This window comes from Elephas maximus, chromosome 27 (genome assembly GCF_024166365.1).
Source record: "Elephas maximus indicus isolate mEleMax1 chromosome 27, mEleMax1 primary haplotype, whole genome shotgun sequence".
NCBI lineage: Eukaryota > Metazoa > Chordata > Mammalia > Proboscidea > Elephantidae > Elephas > Elephas maximus.
Window position 1 is genome coordinate 19,967,760 of NC_064845.1, and position 20,618 is coordinate 19,988,377.

Here is a 20,618-nt window from a genome sequence, read left to right on the forward strand (position 1 = left end):
GATTTGCCACGCATAGGATAATCGTATCAAATCACAAAAAGGAGAACAACAACACAATACTGGGGATCATGGCCTAGCTAAGTTGACACATATTTTTGGGGAACACAATTCAACCCATAACTCTGGGTCTCAATCTCGGTAGTACATTGAATTCACCTGAAAAATATACAAAGTACTGATGCTTGAGTCTCAGCCCTAGAGATTATTATTTCATTGGTCTGGAGCACGGCCTGGGGATGAAGGCTTTAAATCCCCAGATGGTTATAATGGGCAATCAGAGTTGAGAATGACTGTTCTATTTCTCATGCAGCATGGAGAGCAAATTCCTTAATGTGTAAATCAGTCATTTCCTCACTTAAAAACCTTCAATACCTCCCTGTTGTACTCAGCTACTCATCTAAACACCTCTACCCTATGTGCATCACACTCTAGGCATCATTGCACATGCTGGTCCTCCTGGCCAATGATGGATTCCCACTTTCACCTACCTTGCTCTGCCTTGCTTCTGGATTCAGCTTCCTTCCTTGCCAAGTACAGGCAATTCCTGGGTAACCAACGTCACATTTACAGACAACCCATACTTGCCCTTTAGTGTTATGTAAAGAAAACAAAAATCCTCACAACTGGACCAATGAGGAACATCATGATAAACAGAGAAAAGATTGAAGTTGTCAAGGATTTCATTTTACTTGGATCTACAATCAACAGCCATGGAAGCAGCAGTCAAGAAATCAAAAGACGCATTGCACTGGGCAAATCTGCTGCAAAGGACCTCTTCAAAGTGTTGAAGAGCAAACATGTCACCCTGAAGAATGAGGTGTGCCTGACCCAAGCCATGGTGTTTTCAATCACATCATATGCATGTAAAGCTGGACAATGAATAAGGAAGACCGAAGAAGAGTTGACACCTTTGAATTGTGGTGTTGGCAAAGAATATTGAATATACCATGGACTGCCAAAAGAACGAACAGATCTGTCTTGGAAGAAGTGCGGCCAGAATGTTCCTTAGAGGCAAGGATGGTGAGACCGCATCTTACATACTTTGGACATGTTGTCAGGAGGGATGAGTCCCTGGAGAAAGGACATCAAGCTTGGCAGAGTACAGGGTCAGCGGAAAAGAGGAAGACCCTCAACAAGGTGAATTGACACAGTGGCTGCAACAATGAGCTCAAGCATAACAATGATTGTAAGGATGGCGCAGGACCAGGCAGTGTTTCGTTCTGTTGTGCATATGGTCGCTATGAGTTAGGAACCGACTTGACAGCACCTAACAACAACAAATTTGCCTTCACTTTTAAAGGATTTAACCAACCCCTACTCAGAACAAATTCTTTATCACAATCACCTTCAGTTGCTGCACGTGAAGCTTTGAAAGCAGATGTAAGGCTAAATAAGAACTGAAAGCACCTGTTCTGACTTACCTACCTATTTGACTTAAAGACACAGCAACGGATCACATTCATAACCTGGGGACTGTCTGTGTACCATTCTATGCAATGAATTCTAGAGGTGGCTAGGTGCATGTAACTTGTTATTCTTCTGCAAAACATTCCCACCCTGTCTTTCAGTCATGTCCTTAAGATTGGGAGGACCATGTTCTTCTGCTCTATACCCACTCCCACTCTGTGGTTAGGAATGTGGCCCAGGATTTGCTTTTCAGAATACTCCCTCAGCCTCAGGCTCAGACTAGTCAGCATCCTTTCTAGTAGTTTTCGGCTGGAGGTATCAGGGGTTGTGAACTGCTGGAGTTGTGAACCTCCTGCCATCCTTGCCTTCCTGCGTGAAGAGCATCATCTCCAGTAGGAGAGGAAGTGACCAACATGTCAAGAATGGAGAAGCCTTGAGACACAGGGTGCTCTGTTTATAGTATCTCATTTAATCCTCGCAACAACCCATAGATTATCTATTGCCATTTCCATTTTGCTGATGCGAAAAATGAATGCCAGAGAGATAAAGTAATATACTTACCCAGCTACTGGTCAAACTAGAATTCCATTTTATATGTAAGAAATACTAGCTTATAAAAGATCAGTTTCTGAAGTATGTTTATAATATTCTCTTTACCTAAGAATAAGATTATTATAAATATTTACAACAGTATGCAAAAACTAGGTCTGAAGAATATGCATAATTATTTACTAACACTAACGAGGAAACCCTGGTGACTTAGTGATTAAAAGCTGTGGCTGCCGAACAAAAGGTAGGTGGTTCAAATCTACTAGGTGCTCCCTGGGAATCCTATGGGGCAATTCTACTCTGTGTTGGAATCAACCAGATGGTAACAGGTTTGTTTTTTTAACACTAACGAACAAGCAGGATGAGTTTTGTTTAGTAGTTAGAGGTGGTGTTTGCTTGTTGGCAGATTTATTAAATGTTTCTAAATGCTATTGACTCTGATGGATTAAGGGTGGTGGTTAGGATAGAGTTTCTCAAAATATAATATGAATAGGAATCACCTGGAATCATATTTAAGGCACCTGGTGGCAGTGGTTAAGGTCGGTGGTTTGAATCTGCAGCCACTCTTTAGGAGAAAAGATGTGGCAATCTGCTTCCCTTTGGAAACCCCGCATGGCAGTTCCCTTCTGCCCTATAGGGTCCCTATGAGTCGGAATCGACTTGCCAGCAATGTGTTTAGTTTTTTTGGTTTGAAATTGTATTTAAATGTAAATCTGATTTAAAACTTGTTGGCGTAGTGGTTAAGTGCTATGGCTGCTAACCAAAAAGGTTAGCAGGTGCTCCTTGGAAACTCTGTGGGGCAGTTCTGCTCTGTCCAGTAGGGTCGCTGTGAGTAGAAATCAACTTGATGGCAACGGGTTTGGTTTTGTGGTTTGGGATGGGGTCTGAAAGTCTGCATTTCTAACAAGTTCCCAAGTGATGCCCATGCTGCTGGTTCCATTCGTTGAGTAGCAAGGGGTCAGGATGTCAGCAATGTCAGTTATATTTGTTGCATCGATCTCCTTTCTGTAGCCTTCTGAAAGATTGTAGCCTAAATTGTAATTATACCCAGTTGAATACCCCCCAGAATTCATTGACAGTTAAAACATCAGAGGTGGTGCTCATGTGCTCACTTTAAAGAGTTAGATACCCACTATCCTTTCAACCTGGGGAAAACTTCCCTAACTCTTCTGGAATTTCTGGGTGAAGAATAAATTCTTAGAAAATAGTAAACTGAAGCTCTTGTGGTTGGGAGACTCCAGGAAGAACACGAATAATGGAAGTGAAGAATTCATAGAAAGGAGATATTGCAATTCAAGCAATTATTTCTTCCCAAATCTGAAACAATGCTGAAAGAGTAAGAAGTAGATGTCTTTTACTCTTCAAGTGTAGAAATACTTTAGTAAATAGAAGGCTCAACATATTTTTAAATGGTAAATTCCTTTTTTTAAAAGAGAGTGTTTAATTTCTCTCCCTGTTTCTCTTTCAAGGTAGTTTCTTAGGAAAGGCCAGTCATTCTATCAGTCTGTAAATAAACTAACTTCAGAGCTGAGAAGAGTTCCGATTTCTGAAAAATTGAATACCCTGGGGTACCCTCCACCAAATATATCATGAGGAAAATATCACTCAGTGCCAGGAAGCACATAACAAAATTAATGGAGTTAAATGTTTCATGAGAATGGATAAAATTGAATTTTGGAATAGTCTTACATTGAGACAGGCCACCCTCTTAAAACCAGTAACATTTTCCTTTTAACTGGGCTCAGAGGACAGAAATATTCCTTTTGTTTTTTGAGAAACATCGGTATGTGACTTGAGGCACGGGGGAGAAGAAGGCGGTACGGAGTACTTATTTCATTGTCTTTTGTGAAATGTGAAGGGAATTAATTCTTTTGCGTGAACAGGATTGAGGGCAATTATGAAGGTTGTAGCAGACATGTAAGCAAAAGAGATTAATTTAAATTGAGCTGAGGGAAGGAGCTGGCTCGGCAGCCCTGAATTATTTTCGATATTTCAAAAAGCCTAAAGGAAATTCTTTGGCGATTAGGAAATAGAGGCTTGTTATAATACCATGGCTCCTTAATTTGGGCTGGTATTTTAGGATTTTAGGAGATAAGACAAGTTGTCTGGAGCCAATTGAAAATACGGATTAGGATTTACATGCCTTTGTTTTAAAATGGAATAAATTATGAATTGTAATATGATGGATGGAACCCTGGTGGTGTAAACAGTTAAGCACTTGGCTGCTAACTGAAAGATTAGTGGTTCGGAGACACAGGCTCCTCAGGAGAAAGATCTAGTGATCTGTTTCTGTAAAGATTAAACCCCACTGCTGTCGAGTCAACTCCCACTCATAGTGACCCTACAGAACAGAGTTAGAACTGCCCCACAAAGTTTCCAAGGAGCGCCTGGCGGATTCGAACTGCCGACCTCTTGGTTAGCAGCCGTAGCACTTAACCACTACGCCACCAGGGTTTCCAACAAATAGTTTTCCATGACTAATAGGGGTGCTGAATGATCCTTGGTGCCCATCTGATGCAAAAACCACAGCTTGGTTGTTATTTTACACACACATCTCCTGTAGTTTAAGTGTCTGTCCCATAAAGCAGTTCTTATAAAAGATTTGATGTCTCAGAAAATTGAAGTGACTCACTTCCATGAAAACAACATTTACTGTATTTAAGTTATTAATTCTTGACCCAGATATTTTCCTATTCATTTGTTCATCTTTTTTTATCATAGTGAGTCATAGTAATCTCTTAGTCTATTTATGCTCTGTACCCCTTTTTTCTACAATTTGTCAAATGACTCAGTCGTTTTTATATTTAAGTGTTTGAGTATTGACTGTACAATTAGAGTTTCAGAAGCATAAAACTTATTTGGTTAAGTAAACCAATGCTGAAAAAAAACAGTTCTACTAAATTCTTTCATAGGTAGCATTTTAATTTCAGAATTGGCGACACATTTGATGTTCTGTACTAGTTTTTTTTTTTTTTTTTTATGATAGAACTTTAGGGGTTAAGCGGAAGTGTCTGGGTACCGGTGGGCACTTATTATTGTTATTCTTTATACCTAACAGGTATTTTATAATTATTCCTTTGTATCTACTCAAGATATTAAAATAGAAAAATTAAACTGAGATCAGAGGTTACAACCTTTAGCAGTAGAAACATGGAGAAAGCTACGAATTTTAGAGCTTTGGAGAATTTAAAGGCCATGGTTAAGCTTTATACCAGTATCTGTTGAGTCGATTTCGACTCATGGTGACCCCATATATGCAGGAGGGCTTTTCAAGGTTGCGACCTTTCGGAAGCAGACTGACAGACCATTTTCCTGAGGTGCCTCTGAGTGGGTTTGAACCACTAACCTTTCGCATAGTAGTAAAGCACTTAATGATTTGTATCTGATTAAGCATTACTGTTGTGAATCCATTGGCCAAAAGAACAGCACATTTCCATAATATCTACCATAAAGTTTAAGTTAAACATTTATTTTGTTGTATATACGTGTTTCCTGAAGGTTGCAAACAAATTTCCAATAAAATTGAAAAAAGTTTTTTAAAGTTGTACTTTAGATGAGGGTTTACAGAACAAGCTAGGCTCTCATTAAACAGTTAGTACACGTATTATTTTAGGACATTGGTTAACAATCTCACGACATGTCATCACTCTCCCTTCTTGACCCTGGGTTCCCTAATACCAGCTTTCCTGTACCCTCCTGCCTTCTAGTCCTTGGCCCTGGGCTGGTGTGCCCCTTTAGTCTCATTTTGTTTTATGGGCCTGTCTAATCTTTGGCTGAAGGGTGAATCCAGGAATAACTTCATTACTGAGCTAAAAGGGTGTTCAGGAGCTATACTCTCGGGGTTCTCCAGTCTCTGTCAGGCCAGTAAGTCTGGTATTTTTTTGTAAGTTAGATTTTTCTCTAGCCCCAATCAGGACCCTCTATTGTGATCCCTGTCAGAGCAGTCAGTGGTGGTAGCCGGGCACCATCTAGCTGTACTGGACTCAGTCTGGCGGAGGCCGTGGTAGTTGTGGTCCATTAGTCCTTCGGACTAATCTTTCCCTTGTGTCTTTAGTTTTCTTCATTCTCCCTTGTTCCCAAAGGGGTGAGACCAATGGAGTATCTTAGGTGGCTATTCACAGGCTTTTAAGACCCCGACACTACTCACCAAAGTAGAACGTAGAACATTTTCTTTATAAACTATGTTATTCCAGTTGAGCTAGATGTTCCCTGAAACCATGGTCCCCACAACCATTAGCCCAAGCAGTTCGGTCCCTCAGGGAGTTTGGATGTGTCTATGGAGCTTCCATGACCTTGCCTTGTAAAAGTTGTGCTGGCTTCCCCAGTATTGTGTACTGTCTTACCCTTCACCAAAGTTACCTCTTATCTATTGTCTATTTAGTGTTTTTCCATCCTCACCCCTCCCCTCCCTTGTAACCATCAAAGATTGTTTCTTTTATGTGTAAACATTTTCACGAGTTTTTATAGTAGTGGTCTCATACAATCTTTGACCTTTTGTGATTGACTTATTTCACTCAGCATAATGCCCTCCAGATGCATCCATGTTGTGAGATGCTTTGCAGATATTGTTCTTTACCATTGTGCAGTACTCCATTGTGTATGTATCATAGTTTGTTTATCCATTCATCTGTTAATAGGCATATAGGTTGTTTCCATCTTTTAGCTATTGTGAACAATGCTGCAGTGTACATGTGTGCATATGTCTATTCGTGTAATGACCCTTACTTCTCTAGGCTATATTCCTAAGAGTGGGATTGCTGGACCGTATGATATTTCTATTTCTAGCTTTCTAAGAAAGCGACATATCATTTTCAAAAATGGTTGTATCATTTTACATGCCCATCAGCAGTGCATAAGTGTTCCAATCTCCCCGCAGCCTCTCCAACATTTGTTATTTTCTGGTTTTTTTTTTTTGATTTGTGGTGGCAATGCTGGGGTGAGTTTGTATCTCATTGTGGTTTTGATTTGCATTTCTCTAAAGGCTAGTGATCACGAACATTTCCTCATGTGTCTGTTAGTCACTTGAATGTCTTCTTTGGTGAAGTGTCTACTCATTTCCTTTGCCCATTTTAATTGGATTATTTGTCTTTTTGTTGTAGAGGTGTTGGGTTTTCCTGTAGATTTTAGAGATTAGAACTTCATCAGATTTGTCACAGCCAAAAATTTTTCCCAGTCTGTAGGTTCTCTTTTCACTCTTTTGGTGAAGTGTTTTGATAAGCGTAAGTGTTTAATTTTTAGAAGATCCCAGTTATCTAGCTTATCTTCTGGAGTTTTTGTTGTTGGTTATGGTTTATATCTTGTTAACGCCGTGAATTAGGGCCTCTAGCACTGATCCTGTTTTTTCTTCAATGGTCTTCATAGTTTTGGGTTTTATATTTAGGCCTTTGATACATCTTGATTAGTTTTTGCATATGGTGTGAGGTATGAGTCTTATTTCATTTTTTTTTAAGGATGGGCATCCGGTTTTGCCAGCATCATTTCTTAAAGAGACTGTTTTTCTGCATTTAATGAACTTTGGGGTCTTGTTGAAGATCAGGTGACCATAGGTGGGTGGATTTGCATGTGGGTTCTCAGTTACGTTCCGTTGGTCTATGTATCTGTTGTTGCACCAAGAGCAGGCTGTTTTGACTACTGTAGCTGTACAGTAGGTTCTGAGGCCAGGTAGTGCAAGTCCTACTTTATTCTTCTTCAGTAGTGCTTTACTTATCTGGGGCTTCTTCCCTTTCCATATAAAGTTACTGATTAGGTTTTCCATCTCTTTAAGGAATGTTGTTGGTATTTGAATCAGTATTGCATTGTATTTGTAAATCACTTTGGGTAGAATTGTCATTTTCACAATGTTGAGTCTACTTATCTATGAACATGGTATGTTTTTTCATTTACATAGATCTATTTTGGTTTCTTGCAATAGTGTTCTGTAATTTTCTTTGTATAGGTCTTTTACATCCCTGGTTTGATTTATTCCTAAGTATTTTATATTTTTAGGGGCTATTATAAATGGTATTGTTTCCTTGATTTCCTTTTCTTCATTCTCTTTATTGGTGTATAGGAATCCAACTGATTTTTGTATGTTTATCTTGAATCCTGTTACTCTGCTGAATCTATTAGTTTCAGTAGTTTTCCCATGGAGTCTTTTGAGTTTTCTATGTATAGTAGCGTATCATCCACAAAAAGGGACAGTTTAACTTCTTCATTACCAATCTGGATGCCATTTATTTCTTTTTCTTGCCTTATTGCTCTACCTAGGACTTCTAACACAGAGTTAAATAGGAGTGGTGATAAAGGGCATCCTTGTCTTTTTCCTGTTCTCAAGGGGAGTGTTTTCACCCTCTCTCCGTTCAGAATGACACTGGTTGTTGGTTTTGTATAAATGCCTTTTGTTGTGTTGAGGAATTTCCCTTCTTACCTATTTAGAGTTTTTATCAGGAATGGGTGTTGGACTTTGTTGAATGCCTTTTCTGTGTTGATTGAGATGATCATGGGATTCTTTTCTTTCCTTTTATTTATGTGGTAGATTACGTTGATTCATACCTGGTATGAATCCTACTTGTTCGTGGTGTATCATTTGTTTTTTTGTATGATGCTGAATTCTATTGGCTAGAATTTTGTTGAGAATTTTTACATCTATATTCATGAGAGATATTGGTCTGTAATTTTCTTTTTTTTTGTGGTGTCTTTGCCCGGTTTTGGTATTGGGGTTATGCTGGCTTCATAGAATGAATTTGGAAGTATCCCTTTTTTAGATTCTGAAATAGTTTTAATAGTACTGGTGTAAGCTCTTCTCTGCATGTTCAGCAGAATTCTCCAGTGAAGCTATCTGGGCTGGGGCTTTTTTTTTGTTGGGAGTTTTTTTTTTTTTTAATTACCTTTTCAATCTCTTCTCTTGTTATCGGTCTGTTCAGATTTTCAACATCATTTTCTGTTAGTTGGTAGTGTTTTTCTAGAAATTTGTCCATTTCCTCTAGGTTTTCAAATTCATTGGAGTATAGTTTTTCATAATACTCTGTTATGATCCTTTTCATTTCAGTTGGGTCTGTTGTAATGTGCCCTATTTCGTTTCTTACTTGCATCCTCTCCTGTTTTTCCTTTGTCAGTTTGGCAAGTGGTCTGTTGATTTTGTTGATTTTCTATTCTCTATTTCATTTTTTTCTACTCTGATCTTTATTATATCCTTTCTTCTGGTGGCTGTGGGCTTCTTTTGCGTTCTTTTTCTATTTGTTCGAGTTGTGTAACTAATGTTTTGATTTTGTCCCTTTCTTCTTTTTTGATGTGTGCATCTATTACTATAAATTTGATGTGTGCATCTATTACTTTCTTTGTCCAAAAGATTTTGGTATGATGTGTGTTCATTCTCATTGATTCTAGGCATTTCTGATTCCAGGCATTTTTGATTCCATCTTTGATTTCTTCTATTACCTAGTGATTTTTAAGCAGGGTGTTACTCAATTTCCATGTAACTAATTTTTTTTTTCCTTTCTCTTCTTGTTGTTAATTTCTACTTTGATGGCTGTGTGATCAGAGATATTTTGTATTATGTCAATGTTTTGGATTTTGTTGAAGGTTGCTCTGTGGCCTAAGATGCAGTCAATTCTAAAGAACATTCCACGTGTGTTGGAAAGAATGTATACTTTGCAGCTGTTGGGTGGAGTGTTCTATATATGTCTATGAGTGCAATTTGGCCGATTGTGGCCTTTAGATCTTTTGTGTCTTTGTTGGGTTTGTTGCTAGATATTCTGCCCCTTACCAAGAGTGGTGTATTGAAGTCTCCTCCTATTGTTGTGGAACTGTCGGTTTCTCTTTTCAGGGCTGTTCGAGTTTGTTTTATGTATTTTGGAGCCTTGTCATTGGGTGCATAGATATTTATTATGATTATGTCTTCATGATGGGTTGTCCCTTTAATCATTATATACTGCTCTTCATTGTCTTTTATGGTAGGTTGTATTTTAAAGTCTATTTTACCTGAGATTAGTATTTCCACTCCTGCTCTTTTTTGGTTGCTTTTGCTTGATATATTTTTTTCCATCCTTTGATTTTTTAATAAACTTACATCTTTGTTTCTGTGGTATGTCTCTTGTACGCAGCATATTGATGGATTCTTTTTAATCCATTCTACCACTCTCTGTCTCTTTATGGGTGCATTTAGGCCTTTTATGTTCAGTATAATTATTGATATGTGTGCATTTATTGCTGTCATTTTGTAGTGCTTTTTTTGTGGTGTTGACGTTTTCTTTGTTCCTTTTACTCTCTTGTGGTGAATTCATTTGTGGATTTTTTTTTTATTTCTTTAGTTCTTGTAGAATTTGTTTTTACTGAGAGTATGTTTTTCTTCTTTATTTTGATGAGTAGGTTTGTTCACTTTCTTTGTGATTACCTTGAAATTTATCCTTATCTTCCTAGGTTGAACCAGTCTTTTATTACTTGATATAGCCTTACCTTCCTCTCTATTGGAAAGTTCTATGTCTATACCATTTATTCCCTCTTTTATTTTTTTGACATTTTTGTCACGTATAGATTAACCTCTCTGGTTCCCTATTGTAAATCTTTTACTTTTGGATAGTCCTTGAGAGTTCATTTCCAAGGCTGGTATCTGGCTGGTGCAATCCCACATCCTAAATTCAGGCTGTTGTCTGGTGATATTTGTTCTCAAACCAAAGGACTCCCTTTAATAATTCTTGTAAGTTTAGTTTGGTTTTTACATATTCCCTTAATTTTTGTTTTTCTGGAAATATCCTAATTTCTCCATCATATTTGAGCAAGAGTTTTTCAGGATATATTATTCTTGGTGGCAATTTTTTTCTTTCAAGGTTTTATGTATGTCATCCCATTGCCTTCTTGCCTGCATGGTTTCTGCCGAATAATCAGAGCTTAGTCTTATTGTTTCCCCTCTGTATGTGACTTTTTGTTTATCTCAAGCTGCTCTCAGGATCCTTTGTCTTTTGTTTTAGCCAGTGTGATTATGATATGCCTTGGTAATTTTCTTTTTCGGCCTATCCTATATGGGGTTCATTGATCTTGGATGGTCAGCTTTTCATCATTCATGATATTAGGGAAGATTTATGTCAGCAATCTTCAATGATCCACTCTGTGTTTTCCATTTTCTCTTCCTGTTCTGGAACTCCAATCACTGCGAAATTTTTGCCTTTGATTGTATCCCACGTCATTCTCAGGTTTCTTCATTTTTCTTCATTCTGTTTTCTGATTTTTTCTCAAAGTGTTATCCAAGCATTTGTCTTCAATTTTGCTGATGCTGTCTTCAACTGCTTCAAAACTACACCTCAGACCTTCTATGTCATTGTCTATTTCTGATATCTTGTTTGTCTTTTGAATTTCTAATTGTTGTTTTTGTATGATTTCTAGTTGTGAATTTATTTTGACATTTTTTTCCTGTATTATTTTCCTAAAACCTTTCATTGTTTTGTCTGCATTTTCCATGATTTTGTCTGCCTTTTCCATGAATTTGTCTATTTTTTTCTCATTTTTGTCTGCTTTTTGCTTGAACTCTTGGACAGCTCTGAATATTAGAGCTTTACATTCCCTATCAGGTAGTTGCAGTACTTTTTCTCCTACCGGACAGTCATCTGGTATTTTATTTTGGACACCTACTGGAGCCATCTGTCCTGTTTTTTATATTTTTTGACATTGTCTGCTGTCTTCAGGACATTCAGTAGTTATTTTCTTTGTTTAGTGATTGTAAATTTGTTTGTTTCCTCCTGATTTTTTGCTTTATTTGGTTACGTCTGAGAAGGTAGGCTGTGGTTCTTTGTTATTTGCTTGTCTGTGGGCAGTGTATTTTTCACCTCCTTGTTCAATAGGCAGGGCAATTGTTCAGTTATGGTGCAGCAGGGCAGGCCCAGCTGAAGGGGAGGGGCTGGGATGGGTTGCTTGTGGTATGTACTTGGGCCAACAGGGTGGGTTGGGGTCAGTGTAGGGCAGGTTCCAGTAGGTTGTGCCTGTACTGCTCAGGGGTATGATATTCAGCATATGGTCAGATATGCAGGAGGGTGGGAGGAGGTTTTGATATGTGGAGCTAAGTTGGGTATGGGAAAGAAGAGAGAGGAGAGAGAAACAGGCATCCCCCCCCAAAAAAAGTGCTGAGGGAGCCTGTCTTTGGAGTGGAGAGATGAGAATCTGATAAATGAAGAAAAACAAAAAGGAAAAAAGAAAAAGAGAAAAAATTAATACAAAGTAAAGGGGAAAAAAAAGTATTGCCCCAGGGATCCCACCAGCCACCAGGCAAGTGACTCCCAGGCCTTGGGGTACAGCCCATCTAGAAGGGGCAGAGATGACACACAGCGCCAGGTATTCAGAAGACAGGAAAAGAAGGAAAGTAGAGAGAGATGAGGAACTGACAAATGAACAAAAAGAAAAAGAAAAACAGAAAGTAAAATAAATAAGTAAAAACTAAAGGAAAAAAATGCCCCCAGGGATCCCACCAGCAACTGGGGTAGTGGCTCCCAGGCCTCACAGCACAGCCCATCTAGAAAGGGCAGAAACAGCACGCCAAACCAGGTATTCAGGAGATAGGAAAAGAAGGAAAGTAGAGAGAGACGAGAAATTGAGAAATGAACAAAAACAAAAAGGGGGAAAAAATGCCCCCTTGGATCCCGCAATTGGCCAGGCAAGTGGCTTCCAAGCTGCGCAGTACAACCTGGCTAGAAGGGGCAGAGATGGCACACATGTTCAGGTACTCAGGATACAGGAAAAGAAGGTAAGTAGACAGAGATGAGAAGCTGAGAGATGAAGAAAAACAAAAAGGAAAAAAGAAAACAAACGAACAAGAGTTCCCAGGGATACCACCAGCATGGTGGTAGAGACTGAGGAAGCAGTTCCCCAGCCAAGTGATGCTCCACAGCCTGTCAAGAAGAAGCAAAGATGGCATACAAAGTCAGGTGTTCTACAGAAAAGAGTGGGAGGATATCAGAGACAGAGAAAGAACCAAAAAAAAAAAAAAAAGTGGAAAAAGCAAAATCAATAACAAATAAATGGCACTGAAGAAGACAGCTGGTGTGGCGGGGTGAATTAAAGTGACACAGAGCTAGTACCTCCTGGCTGAGCAACCAAAACCCACGGGGAAGCAGTGGGGGCCGAGCAGGGGGGAGAAGGGTAGGGGGTGGGAAAGTCTGTATTGCTGGTTACTTTGTGCTCTGTCTCCTTCTGGGAGCTCCACGAAGCTGCTTTCCTGTGTTCCCTGTCCACCAACAGGAGTCCAAGATGGTAAATTTGTGCTGCATTAGCTGAAAAGGGGCTTCTGCTCTGTATCTCTCCTCGCTCTCTGCTCTCTGTCAGTTTCTTATTCCATTTGGTGGTTGCTTGAGCTCTTTATCTCTTCATTTGACATTTAGGGTTCCAGGATTGACATTTGTCTCTGTTTTACTTAGTTTTTCGGGTCTTTGCATGGTGCTTCTGTCTATAGTGCCATGTTGGCTCTGGCCCCTAAAGTTGAAAATTTTAATGTAATAATTCAAGGACTGACTTGTAGACCAAGGTTGAATGTTATCATGTTTGTGGCAGAAAAAAATTGCATTGGTTCACTTAAATTTTTAAATTACTTTTGCCTTAGGAGTTTGGTTTTACTCATCAATTCTTTGGTAATTAACTAACATCTTATTTAGTAAACTTGAATGAGCCCAGAAAACTCAACTATTAAAAAAACTGTGAAGATGTTTCTTTACAACAAGAAAATATCAGAAGACCTTCATGCTTTTGAATTCTACTTTACAAGCAAATAAGTAACAGTGTAATTTAAAAATGCATGTAGAGTCTTGATTTTCTGAGAAACAATTACATTTGTAAATTAAAACGTGGTTTTCATGCAGTTAGAGGAGCCCTGGTGGCGCAGTGGTTAAAGCACTCGGCAGCTAACTTGAAGGGTCAGTGGTTCAAACCCACCAGTCATTCCACAGGAGAAAGATGTAGCAGCCTGTTTCCATAAAGATTGCAGCTTGGAAACCCTACGGGACAGCTCTACTCTGTCTTACAGTGTTGCTATGAGTCAGAATCTACTTGACAGTAGTGGATTTCGATTTCATATGGTTTCTGTGTGGTCATCAAATGCGTGGGTATTACTTGGCTGAATGTAAACACAAAAGTGTTACCCCTACCTGGGCTTTGGAAATATTGCTGACAATTATTTTGTGTATAAGTCTACACATGCACCTGTACATACCCCATAGTGTGATTAGGGTTACAGACAAAAATTAAAGTGTGCAGAAAGTGTGTATAACATGGGACTTAATCTAGTCTGAGAAAATCAAAATAAATGAGAGCAGGATGCTAAGGCACTGAAGCACGAGTTAACATTTAATTGAGAAATGGGCTGTTGAAGGGAGGAGGATGTAGGAAGCCAAGATTGGAGCACCTGGGTTGTGAAAATTAAAAGGATAGTGGGAAACATTTTGAGGTTAAATTGGCTTTTTTACAGCCAAGCACAAGCTGTGGTCCCTACCTGGAACTTTCTTTCCCCTGCCACTCTCCACCTTTCCCTCTTTCTTTGTATGGCTGACTCTTTCTCAACCACCAGGTCTCACAGTCAAACATCTTCTCATCAAAATGCCTTCTAAGTGTTTACCTATGTAAATGCTTCTGTAAGAATTACAGCCTTGGAAACCCTATGGGGCAGCTCTACTCTGTCCTGTAGGGTCACTATGAGTCTAAGTAGTTAACCTCTCCCTATCAAAAAAAACCCTCTCAGAACCTTGCTTGCTTCTGTCATAGCACTTATGGTTTTCAACAACTCACTTGTTCATTTACTTTGTGGCTGTCTGTCTCCCTTTCTGATCTCCCTCCTCCACTTCATCTCCAGTTTCTAAATTCCACCAAGAACTGTAGTTTGCCCCAGTGCCTACTAGAGTGCCTGGCACACAGTAGATACTCAACAAGACCTGGTCCCTCTATTGATTTCAGGTAACAATACACACAAACCATCTCTGATACATGAGAATCTAGCTTTTAAAAGTTTTCCAGACAGTAGAAAGGTCTGTAGATCCTTTTATCCCTTCCTTCTCTACACATTGTCCTCCCCCACCTCCACCTTTTCAGGATTTTCCATGAAATAAACTTGACATATGAGTGTGTATATATGTATATGTATGTATTTCCTTATTGTTGTTGTGTGTTGGCGAGTCAACTCCAATTCATAGTGACCCTATGGGACAGAGTAGAACTGCCCCATATTGTTTCAAGGGCTGTAATCTTTACAGAAGCAGACTGCCACATCTTTCTCCCGAGGAGTGGCTGGTAGGTTTGAATAGCCAACATTTCAGTTAGCGGCCAAGTGCTTAACCACTGCAGAGCCCTGGTGACAGAGTGGTTAAGAGATCTGCTGCTAACCAAAGGGTTGGCAGTTCGAATCCACCAGCCACTCCTTGGAAACCCTATGGGGTAGTTCTACCCTGTCCTACAGGGTTGCTGTGAGTCGGAACCGACTTAAAAGCAATGGTGTTTTTATGGGCTCAACTGCTGCGCCACAGAGCTCCTTTATTTTCTCATTAAGGGACATGAATTATATTTTGTGGTTTCAGACACGCTCCCTCTCTTCTTCCACTGTTGATGTAATGACTAGAAGGCAGGAAGCTTTCCATCTCTGCGTTTCATGAAAGCATGGTGCGGTCACATTCCAGTGAGCCTTGTTATTCCATTGTAGTCCATTGGCTGCATTCCATGTTGCCTGTGTCCCTGAGCATTTATAATTCTATAATTCCAATTTATCATTAGGGTGTGTGTTCATTCAGAAAGCTTTCTCTGAGAGTAGATGAGTAGAGAGCTTTTTACAAGGGACAGAAAGATTGAAGGTAACTTGATTCTTATATTTGAGTTGATTAAAAAGTAGCTGGCCGAAGAGCACATAAAAAGAGGCTCAATGCCATTAGCCATTCCAAAAAAATTTTATCGAAGTCGATTCCATCTCATAGTGACCCTATAGCCATTAAACCCAAAACCAAACCCATTGCCGCTGAGTTGAATTTGACTTATAGAGAACCTATAGGACAGAGTAGAACTGCCCCATAGATTTTCCACGAAACGCCTGGTGGATTTGAACCGCTGACCTTTTGGTTAGTAGCCGTAGCTCTTAACCACTATGCCACCAGGGTTTCCCTATAGCCATTAGAAAACCCATTGCCATTGAGTCAATTCTGACTCATAGCAACCTTATGGGACAGAGTAGAACTGCCCCATAGGGTTTCCAAGGAGCGCCTGGTGGATTCGAACTGCCGACCCTTTGGTTAGCAGCCATACCAGGGTTGCCATTAAAACAGCCATGCCAGGGTTGCCATTAGGGAGATGTAAATAAAAACCACAATGAGATACTACTTCACTTCCACTAGTACGGCTAAGATTAAAAAAAAAAGGAGAATAACACATGGTGGTAAGGATGCGGGGAAATCAGAATGTTACTCTGCCATAAAGAGAAATGAAGTCCTGATACACGACACAACATGGATGAACCTTGAAAACATACTCAGTGAAATAAGTCAATCACAAAAAGAAAAATATGATCTCACTAATATGAAATATTTAGAATAGGCAAATGTATAGAGAGCAGAGTATAACAGTGGTTACCAGGGGTGGGAAGGAAGGGGAAAAAGGGGAATCTTTGTTTAGCTAGCATTGAGTTTCTGTTTACCGGAATGGAAAATGCGGCAATGGATGTTGGTGATGGTTGTACAACATGGTTGATGTAATTGTTTCATTGAATTATATAAGTGAAAAATGTTGAATTGGCAAATGTTGTGTTACCTATATTTTTGCAACAATAAAAGAAAGAAAGAAAAAAACCCAAAAACGATTCAGGGAGACCAGACGTTTATACACGAAACAATGAAAGTCAATTGCAAATTGTTTAAAACTATGAAAAGTCACAAATGATGCAAATGTTTAATAATGGTGAACAGTTGAGTAAACTCTGATATCTCAACCTGATGAAGTTTGCCTTTAAATGATGTTAATAATGTGGAAATTATTATATTAATTAAATGTTAATTATGGAAACAAAGCAAAATTCAAAATACCAAAAATTTAAATTGCAGGCCTTCTTTTCCTGGTTATTTTTCTTTGTAGCACTGAATGCCATCTAACTTGCTATATGGTCTGCTTACTTATTTATTATATTTTTTCTTTCTATTGGATTATTAGCACCATGGGACCAGAGATTTTTGTTAGTTTTCCATGCTGTAGTACTTACTTTATGTAGAACGGTGCTCGATGCATGGTGGTGGTGGTGTTAGGTGTCATTGAGTTGGTTCTGACTCACAGCGACCCTTTATACAACAGAACAAAACACTGCCCAGTCCTGAGCCATCCTCACAATCGGTACTATGCTTGAGCCCATTGTTCAGGGTCTCACCATCTTTGTTTCTAAGGAGCCCTCTGGTTGTACTTCTTCCAAGACAGATTGGTTCGTTCTTTTGGCAGTCCATGGTATAGTCAATATTCTTCCCCAACACCACAATTCAAAGGTGTCGTTTCTTCAGTTTTTCTTATTCATTTTCCGGCTTTCACATGCATATAAGGCAATTGAAAACAATATGGCTTGGATCACGTGCACCTTAGTCTTCAAGGTATCATCTTTGCTTTTCACCACTTTACAGAGGTCTTCTGCAGCAGATTTGCCCCACGCGATACGTCTTTTGGTTTTCTTGACTGCTGCTTCCATAGGTGTCAATTGCAGATCCGGTAAAATGAAATTCTTGACAACTTCATTCTTATCTCTGTTTATCATGATGTTCCTTATTGGTCCAGATGTGAGGGTTTTTGTTTTCTTTACATTGAGACGTAATTCATACTGAAGGCTGTGGTTCTTTGATCTTTATTAGTAGGTGCTTCAAGTACTCTTCATTTTCAGCAAGCAAGGTTGTGTCATCTGCATAACGCAGGTTGTTAATGAGTCTTCCTCCAATCTTTATGCCCATTTCTTCATAAAGTATAGTTTGTCAGATTATTTGCTCAGCATACAGATTGAATAGGTATGGTGAAATGATACAACCCTGACCTACATCTTTCCTGACTTTAAATCACACAGTGTACCCTTGTTCAGTTTGAACAACTGCCTCTTGATGTATGTACAGGTTCCTCATGAGCACAATTAACTGTTCCGGAATTTTTCATTCTTTGCAATGTTACCCATAATTTATTATGATTCACACAGCTGAATACCTGTGCATAGTCAATAAAACCCAGGTAAACATTTTTCTGGTATCTCTGCTTTCAGCCAGGATCAATCTGACATCAGCAATGATATTCTTGGTTCCACGTCCTCTTCTGAATCTGGCTTGAATTTCTGGCAGTTCCATCGATATACTGCTGCAACCACTTCTGAAAGATCTTCAGCAAAATTTTACTTGCATGTGATATTAATGATATTGTTTGATGATTTCCACATTTGGTTGGATCACCTTTCTTGGGAATAGGCATAAATATGGATCTCTTCCTGTCAATTGTCCAGTAGCTGTCTTCCAAATTTCTTGGCATAGACAAGTGAGCACCTCCAGCACTGCATCAGTTTGTTGAAACATCTCAATTGATATTCTGTTAATTCCTGAAGCCTTCTTTTTCACCAAAGCCTTCAGTGCAGCTTAGACTTCTTCCTTCAATACTGTCGGTTTCTGATCATATGCTACTCCTGAAATGGTTGAAGGTCGACCAGTCCTTTTTGGTACCCATGTTATGTTGATGATACAACCTTGTTTGCTGAAAGTGAAGAGGACTTGAGGCACTTACTAATGAAGATCAAAGAACCAGAGCCTGCAGTATGATTTACACCTCAAAATAAAGAAACAAAAATCCTTACAGCTGGCCAATAAGCAGCATCATGATAAATGGAGAAAAGACTGAAATTTTTTCCATCTTCTTTTGATGCTTCCTGTGTTGTTCAATATTTTCCTCGTAGAATCCTTCACTGTTGCAACTCAAGGCTTGAGTTTTTTTCTTCAGTTCTTTCAACTTGAGAAATGTTAAGCATGTTTTTCCCTTTTGGTTTTTTATCTCCAGCTCTTTGCACATTTCATTGTAATACTGTACTTTGTCATCTCTAGCTGCCCTTTGAAATCTTCTGTTCAGCACTTTTACTTCACCATTTCTTACGTTGACTTTAGCTACTGGACTTTCAGGAGCAAGTTTCAGAGTCTCTTCTGACATCCATTTTGGCCTTTTCTTTCTTTCCTGTCGCTTTAATGACCTCTTGCTTTCTTCATGTATCATATCTTTGATTCCACAACTCACCTGGTCTTCAGTCATTAGTGTTCAATGTGTCAGATCTATTCTTGAGATGGTCTCTAAATTCAGGTGGTATGTATTCAAGGTCGTACTTTGGCTCTCATGAACTTGTTCTAATTTTCTTCAGTTTCGACTTGAACTTGCGTGTGAGCAATTGATGGTCTGTTCTGAAGTCTGTCCCTGGCCTTGTTCTGACTGATGATATTGAGCTTTTCCATTGTCTCTTTCTACAAATGTAGTCGATTTGATTCCTGTGTATTCCATCTAGCGAGGTCCATGTGCATAGCTGCTGTTTATGTTGGTGAAAAAATGGTATTTGCAGTGAAGAAGTAGTTGGTCTTGCAAAATTCTATCATGCTGTCTCTGGCATTGTTTCTATCACCAAGACCATGTTTTCTAACTACGGATCCTTCTTCTTTCCAACTTTTGTAGTCCAATCACCAGTAATTATCAGAGCGTCCTACTGCATGTTTGATCAATTTCAGACTGCAGAAGTTGGTAAAAATCTTCAACTTCTCCATCTTTGGTGTTAGTGGTGCATAAATTTGAATAATAGTCGTATTAACTGGTCTTCCTTGTAGTTGTATAGATATATTATCCTATCACCGACGGTGTTGTACTTCAGGATAGATCTTGAAATGTTCTTTTTGATGATGAATGCAATGCCATTCCTCTTCAAATTGTCATTCCTGGCATAGTAGGCCGTATGATTGTCCAATTCAAAATGGCCAATACCAGTCCATTTCAGCTCAGTAATGTCTAGGATATCGATGTTTATGCATTCAATTTCATTTTTGTCAATTTCCAATTTTTCTAGAAAAATACTTCATATATCCCATGTTCTGATTATCAGTGGATATTTGTGGCCGCTTCTCTTTTTTTTTTTTTGTAATTTTTATTGTGCTTTAAGTGAAAGTTTACAAATCAAGTCAGTCTCTCACACAAAAACCCATATACACCTTGCTACACAGTCCCAATTACTCTCCCCCTAATGAAACAGTGTGCTTTCTCCCTCCACTCTCTCTTTTTGTGTCCATTTCGCCAGCTTCTAACCCCCTCCACCCTCTCATCTCCCCTCCAGGCAGGAAATGCCAACATAGTCTCAAGTGTCCACCTGATTCAAGAAGCTCCCTCCTCACCAGCATCCCTCTCCAACCCATTGGCCAGTCCAATCCCTGTCTGAAGAGTTGGCTTCGGGAATGTTTCCTGTCCTGGGGCAACAGAAGGTCTAGGGGCCATGACCACGGGGGTCCTTCTAGTCTCAGTCAGACCATTAAGTCTGGTCTTATGAGAATTTAGGGCCTGCATCCCACTGCTCTCCTGCTCCCTCAGGGGTTGTCTGTTGTGTTCCCTGTCAGGGCAGTCATCGGTTGTAGCCAGGCATCATCTAGTTCTTCTGGTCTCAGGATGATGCTTCTTCTCATTTTGAGTCGTGCCACATTAGGAAATGA